The 7,500-nt window shown below is 42.1% G+C and overlaps 1 protein-coding gene across 2 annotated transcripts in view; it reads right to left on the bottom strand.

The window, feature by feature from the left end:
* LOC138051292 (protein white-like) overlaps positions 1 to 7,500 on the bottom strand; it is a 77,172-nt gene that overhangs the window by 57,377 nt on the left and 12,295 nt on the right. The gene's annotated exons all lie outside the window — the stretch shown is intronic.

Raw genomic sequence — 7,500 nt, 5'->3', positions numbered from 1 at the left:
AAGTTCGATTGTAGGTGCTCGGCGCGGCACGTGTATATATTTACGTATCATTGTTATGTAAATAGTCAGCCAGAATTCAAAGTAAATATCATTTTCAAGGAGTGAATTAGCAACTTGACACGTTAGCTCAGTGGTCAAAAACAGGAACAAGTAATCGAGAGGTTTACAGTGGGTTGGAGTTCAAGTTCAAGCGAGTGATATATAATGGCATAAAATGGCAGAAAAAGCTGAGCGGGATCTGGAAAAAAGGACAAGACGAAGGGATAGAAAGAGGAAAGCTGGGACGAAAACCGAGTAACGGTGTGGGCGATATGGGGAAAGAAGAGAGAGAGGGAGGGAGAGAGAAATGAGATCCATTTTTATTCATCCCGTAAGTACAAATTAGCCAGGTATATATTCGATTCTTTGGGTATATGAATTGTTCTTCAAAACAATAGCGCGAATGAATAATTAATTTATTCTGCATGCATAATGAAGTAGGGACCTGTACGGAAATCATTCCCGAATAAATCGGTAGCCGAAAGATCCTGACTGTCGCGTTACATTACTCAACTCACCCAGTATGCAAAAAGTACAAAATACTTATACATGTCGCTACTGACTCATGCACGTGCATTCTTGTACGTTTTACATAAATTAGCACATTATCACAGAACGTACAAATTCCTCAAACCCAGTCTGTTTTCATTGACTTAAATATCCTTTGTTCGGTTGATTGTTTTGGTATTTCTCAAGATGTAAGGCATCTCCATATTTTTAACAATTCCAGGTAAATAAACAAGTCCTTAACTTGGTAAACGATTTTGACCGAAATCTCATTTTCAACTATTTTGACATGAATGTTTGGTTATCACGTCACCCTTGATCTCGTGGCACTATGGTAAAAAAATCACTCCCTTTAATTTTTTCCTTCAGATTTTGAAAGTGTTTTTCCTTAACACCTGCCTGGTAAAATTTTGAGCTTTGATTTTTATCCAAAGGATGTTTATTTTGAGTGTAAGTTTTGGATTTCACGGTCCGCCGTTACACACGTTCAAAACTAACCGCAGTTTATTATATATGCAAAACACGAGTTTTAAAATCTGAAAGCCCGAAACTCCCGTGCTACATATTTGGGAGCTTTAGCAACGACAACGGCGACGGCAACGAGAACGTCACAAATTTGCATATTTAGTGGGCAAAAACAATAGCTTTGCACGCCCTGCGCGTGCGTTTTTCACTTTTGTCCATTTCTTTGCCGTCGTCAGCGAAACTACAACGTGAAATACAGGGGCACCCAATGCAACGACCAATTTGTTGTAAATTGTATTATTATACCCCAGTTAATGAAAATAAATGTTATTAAGGCATTTTCAGGTGTTTTTCAGTGTTGCTGGGAAAACATTATCTGTTCCTTTTTCCCAGCAAGACACACAAGAAATTTCCCAGCCAGCTAGATAAAACTGGTTGGTTTCCCAGCCAGCTGATCAAATTTATCTCCCAGCCAGGAATTCTGCGTGCTTTCAAATTCCTCGATCCAAAACGACTGAACAAAAGCGACAAAACCGGGACAAAACAGGTTTTTTCCGCAAGCGCAATCACTCTGACCAGCCGTCGTATGTTTGTGACTACTCTCTGGGAGAGGGAAGGGGTTTTTTTTTAGTCGTCCTCAGTCTTCAGAGTTTCTACAGCCATGCAGCACGGGTTGAAATGCTAGAAAAAGTCAGTAATTCCCAGGCAAAACCTCTATCAATAACAAAATTTCCCAGCCAGCTCATCGAAATACCTGTATTTTGCCAGCCAGCAAGATTCCTCTGGGGAACAGATAATGTGAGGAACAGATTCGTTGGGTGCCCCTGGAAATAGCCTAATTTGAGGTTTTATTGAGGACGTCAGCACTTAGAGATAAATTTTCGTTTTCTCCCCTAAACTAAGCGTGACTCATATGGGTTTCATTCTTGAGGGAATGCCACACCGTTGTCATGTTTAAGAGCTTGGACTAGTCGCGAAGTGATTACAATAATGCGAATTTATGTTTTGAGGTGACGTTCTCGTTACCGTTCCCGTCGTAGTCGCTAAAGCTCCCTATTAATTCAGTCGCGCACAAACGCATTGTTTTCTTAAACTAGTGAGCCTTTGACGTCATTTTCTCTTCGATCAAACCTTTTAATTAAAATAATATCTGACCTGCTAATCGCCCTTTCTCGCAGTCGGAAACTGAATTACTAAGGGCCTCACGAGCCCGGGTTGGTTTTTACCCCGGGTTGAATCACCGCGGCGGTTAACCCTTTTGCAGTCAAATGTTTAAAAGCGTTTACATGAAAACAGTAGTCAAGCCGGGTCAGCCCCCCTTGCGGGGTAACCCTTCTCGAGACTCGGGTTGACCCGGGTAGAAGGGTGAAATTTCTTCAATTTCTTCATGTAAACACTGGCCCATCTGACCCGGGATCGTTTGAACGTCACTCTTTTTGCGGTTCAGCCTTCTTGCCCATGCGTGGCCTGTAGCAAAATGGCGGAGGCGAATGGGCATGAAGAACGTGTGGAAAATGTTTGGATAATTAATGTCCAAGAGTTTGTAAGCCCTGGCTTGTAAGCTCTGTTAAAATTAAAGTGCACGGTGGGTGGCTTGGAGCTGTTTCTGTTGGGGCATGATGATGAGCATTAAAAACCCATGCAGCTGCGCACAAGAAAATGACAATGGTAAAATGGCTGATAACGTGATTCTGATGATTGCAAGAATGTTTTATTTCTGCATTCTTTGTTGGTTTCAATCCAGTTTGACATATCATGATAGCTGTGGTCCACACTGGCGGCTACGCAGTTATTTAAGTCATGCATCGGAGGGATATAAACTTAATAAAGCTGAGTGTTTATTTTTAATTTGCTTAGTGCTGCTTTTTTGTCTGTATTGCAATTTTTGGCATATCGTTAGAAGCTCTGATAAGGTTACATGATGCCTGGAGGACCTATGTATAGAACAGAAACGAAAGGAGAGCGAAAGAGAACGACAGCGACAAAACGGAATACCAGTAATAGCTCATACTTAGTGGAAGAAGGTACTCCGCAAGTTCTTTCCTGGGCACTAAACCGTTTGTTATTTTAAAAAAGTGGTTGAATCGGTTTTTCCTTTGTTCAGGAATGAAAATCGAATTTTTATTGTCAACTGGAATTAAATAACAATTATCTGTACTCATTTGGACATAAAGAAAAAGTTGATTTGTTTGTTTGTTTTGCTCTAGAATGCGAGCGAACAAGTGCTTCTTAATCCGTTTGCCCAACTGGTTTTCGATGAGCCTCGACAGTGACAAGAAAATTTTGCCTTTATGTTATAAACACGTAATTGCAATGAGTTTTCGTAAAATTAGGGGGAAATCTCCTTAGCTTGTCTTTTCAGAAGTTTGTTTATAGCACCTAAACGTCATTGAAGCGTTGGAGCGTATCTTGTTTAAAGTTCGTCCTTTCTTGGTTGCTTTGCCGTATTTTACAGATTCTTGTTCCAAGCCAACCTGGCGTGTTTCAGTGAAATACATCAAAATGTGAATGATCTGGTTTTAAGAAATAACGTGGAATAAAGTACATCAGCAAAACTCTTTTTTGACCTTGAACTGACAAAGGTTTTTTAACGGCTTCTAATTTTAGCGTGACTCCTATTCGCTGGCTATTGACAGTTGACTCTGAAATGGCCTTTTTTTTTTCCTTTTCCATTCGCTCGCTTAGGGTGTGCTTGTTTTCTTTTAAAGTTCATGCGGTTCAAGAAAAATTCATTGCCAAACTGATGAATTCCAAAGTAAATTTCACTCGAAAAACCGATATCGTACTCATGGCTTCGTGATTTATGCGATATCGGTTTTTAGCGTAAAATGTACCGTGGAATTCACTAGTTAGGCAATGAATTTTTCTATAGAAGAAAGCAAAGAAAATGATTTAATTATTAAAGCAGCAACCGGAAACATAAAAAAGCGGACAATTCGAAACCTTTTATTTTCACTAACCCTACAGGGAGCAAGAATAAATAACCAGGGAGCTCCGCTATTAGGCTTGGCTAAATCTATATATTATTATCATTATGGTGGGTTTATATGATAAAATGGTGTACGACAGGAGGAGTGAAAGAACATTTTAAATGAACAAAAATGAAAAATTTGAACAACAACAACCCTTATTTTCATTTCATTTTGTAATTCTTGTAACGGAGAATATATATATATTTTACATTTAATTTGTTAAAACTATACAATAATTTTTGTAGGAAATGCCTAGAGCCTAAACGAACAATGAGGTTTTCGACTTATTCTCTAGATTTGTAATGTATATATTGTTTTTGTAGCTCCAGTCACAAACAAACCACTGAAGTACAATACACATATACATCAAGTAGGAAAGAGGATAGAAAAAGCAAGAGAGAGTGAGAGAAGCGCCAAAGCGGAGGGTAAAGCATAACGAACACATAGTGCATGGAAAGATACTACTAGAAGATATTAAGAGAGAAGGAAACTACCAGTAAAAGGATAGCAAAAGTGACTAAGGCCGCCAAAGCGGAACATGAAGCATAAGCATAAGGCATACACACAAACAGAGAACAAGATACTAGTTTATGTTAGGAGAACCATTTTGTTTCAGTAGTTAATATCGTTTAATTCTGTTGTTGAAAATTCACTCCATTTACGTTTAAGGGCTTTTCGGGCGGCCATTTTGAAGCCTATAAATGATTGATTTATTCACATGTGCGTGCGACCCAAGGTATGCGATGCATAGTTTTCCCTTTATGGTATCTCTTGGTCTGAATTTTCATGAAAATAATCTTATCACTCCATAAGGAGAAATACATAATTGGTCATGGTTTTCCCCGATATTCTAGGATCAAATGGCATTCCGGGAATGCTTGGCCTCAAGGCTGACAGGGAATAGAAGGAGCACAACGACAGCCTGGTACCAAGGGGGTAGCGGGTTCATAAGGAGGGAAAGGTCCCTAGGGTCCGCGCGGGAAAAATGGACTATACCAGGACAGATGGAGTAAAAGGAGATCAAGGAAAGCTTGGAACCAAAGGAGAAAAAGGAGAGAAAGGAGAATTTGTAAAGGGGCGTCCAGCCAGTCCTGTGCCACAAACCAAGTGAAACAAATGCGTTTGGCTATTTCATTGTTGCTTTTTGCGTACTGTCACTCACGGTGTAGTAAATAGCGTGCATAATAAATCCGCATTCGTTCCCTGCTTGGATATCTACCTTGTTTGTTATAGCTATCTCTTACATTAACATGATTCTTCCCTATTATTAAATCACAGGAATGTTCACTTAAGAAGCTGAGGTCCGACATAGCACTCAAGTCTCATTCCAGGGAAATATGAGAGGCCAACGAAATTGCAAGTGCAGCCTCTGTTGTTTTTTAAATTTAACGGAAGTGAATGGGACAAACCAATGATGCTTGAAGCGGTTGTGTACAATAACTGGCCATCTGGAAATCCTAATTTGCTGCATCACCAATCATTCAAGGGGTACTGTGAAAACTTCCCACAGAACGCCACAAGAGTGGACTTATGGGTAGGTCTGTGTACTGATTGTTCTTTGGGTGATGCTTTCACTGGATGGAGGTCTGTGTCCCGGATTCAGGATAATTGAAGAAGTATCTTAGCCCCGGTCCTAAGACTAATATCATCATCATCATCATCATCGCCTGTAGCCCCATCTGGGACAAAGGCCACCAATAAGCACCCTCCAGTCATCACGGTCCTGGGCCAATGGTTGCAGTTCTCACCACGTGTAGCCATTCCTCCTCATGTCTGCCTCTAGGTCACGGTGCCACGAGTTTCTTGGTCGGCCCCTCTTCCTTTTCCCCTGAGGGTTCCAGGCGAGGGCTTGCCTTGTGATGTTAGATGAGGACTTCCGAAGGGTGTGACCGATCCACTTCCAGCGTCTTTGAAGGATATCAACTTCTATAGGCTGCTGTCTCGTTTGTTTCCACAGATCTTGGTCGCTGATGATGTCTGGCCAGCGTATCTTAAGAATCCTTTTTAGGTAGGTGTTAATGAAAGTCTGGATTCTTTTCATAGTGAAGACGGTGGTTCTCCAGGTTTCGGCTCCATAGAACAATACAGGTTTCACAATGGTGTTAAAAATCCTGATTTTAGTGCTGGTACCGGGAATTAACGATCTCCAGACATTCTTCAGCTGTTGGAAAGCTGCTCTCGCCTTGCCGATGCGGACTCTTACATCAGCTTCTGTCCCCCCGGTGTTATCTACGATGCTGCCTAGGTAAGTGAAGCACTCCACCTCATCCAGCGCTTCACCTTCCAGCATAATGGGAGTATCTGTGACCGTGTTGACCTTCAGGACTTTACTCTTCCCCCTATGGATCTTAAGGCACAAACGTGCTGAGACGTCGGCAACAGTGCTGGTCTTTTTCTGCATCTGATGTCGCGTGTGCGAAAGAAGGGCCAGGTCGTCAGTATAGTCCTGGTCATCCAACTGCTTCCAAAGTGTCCACTGAATGCCATTTCGCCCTTGGGCAGTCCATCATCAGAAGAAACAACTGGCGACAGCAGGCACCCTTGCCTCAGTCCAGTTCTTACCTCAAAGGCATCAGTGAGTTGCCGTCCATGGACCACCCTGCAAGCCATCCCTTCGTACGAGTTTCTGATGATATTGGTTATTTTCTCAGGTATTCGGTAATGTCTCAGTAGCTTCCAGAGGGTCTGCCGATCCACGCTGTCAAATGCTTTTTCATAGTCCACAAAATTGATATAATAAGGTGAAATCCACTCCAGGGACTGCTCCAGGATGATACGCAGCGTGGCGATTTGGTCGGTGCAAGACCTATTCTTACGGAAACCAGCTTGCTGCTGGCGAAGCTGTGGGTCTATGGCATCTTTCGTCCTATATTCAGCAAGACTCTTCCCAGATCTTATTGAAAAGAGGGTAGAGCAGCTCCACTTTTGTCCTGATGTCAACCTTTAGTGCCTCTGCTGGGATGTTGTCAGGTCCCGCAGCCTTACCATTTCTCAGCTGCGTGATAGCGTTTTGAATCTCCTCCTTTGTGGGTGCACTACAGTCAATGGATAGGTCGCTGTCGGCTGGCTGTATGTCCGGGGGGTCTAGGGGAGCAGGTCGGTCGAGTAGCTCCTCATAATGCTCCACCCATCTCTTCTTCTGTCCCTCTAAATCAGATGTTGATTGCCCATCCTTATCCTTCACCAGTCTCTCTGGCTTGCTATATTTTCGCACACATTTCCCTGACAAGCTGCCTCTTCAGCCTCTGCTGCCAGCGACTCCAGATAGTTGCGTTTGTCTGCCTTAAGGCTCCTTTTGACACTCCTGTTTACCCCTTTGTACTCCACTTGCGTCTTAGCTTTTGCAGCTACGAATAAATCATAAAATCATATCGACGAGCTCTTTTCTCATTAGAGTTCCAAAAAACCTTCTTCAATTTTAAGTAGGTTATAGACTTTTTAGGTCATCCACTCGAACAACCTCATTTTTCACACTGATGCGTCCTTTGGGGTATCTCAAATAAACCCCGGGTTGGTG

This window comes from Montipora capricornis, chromosome 1 (assembly GCF_036669925.1).
Source record: "Montipora capricornis isolate CH-2021 chromosome 1, ASM3666992v2, whole genome shotgun sequence".
Classification (NCBI taxonomy): domain Eukaryota; kingdom Metazoa; phylum Cnidaria; class Anthozoa; order Scleractinia; family Acroporidae; genus Montipora; species Montipora capricornis.
The sequence above is the reverse complement of the archived record's forward strand: the minus strand, read 5'-3'. Positions and strand labels throughout refer to the sequence as shown.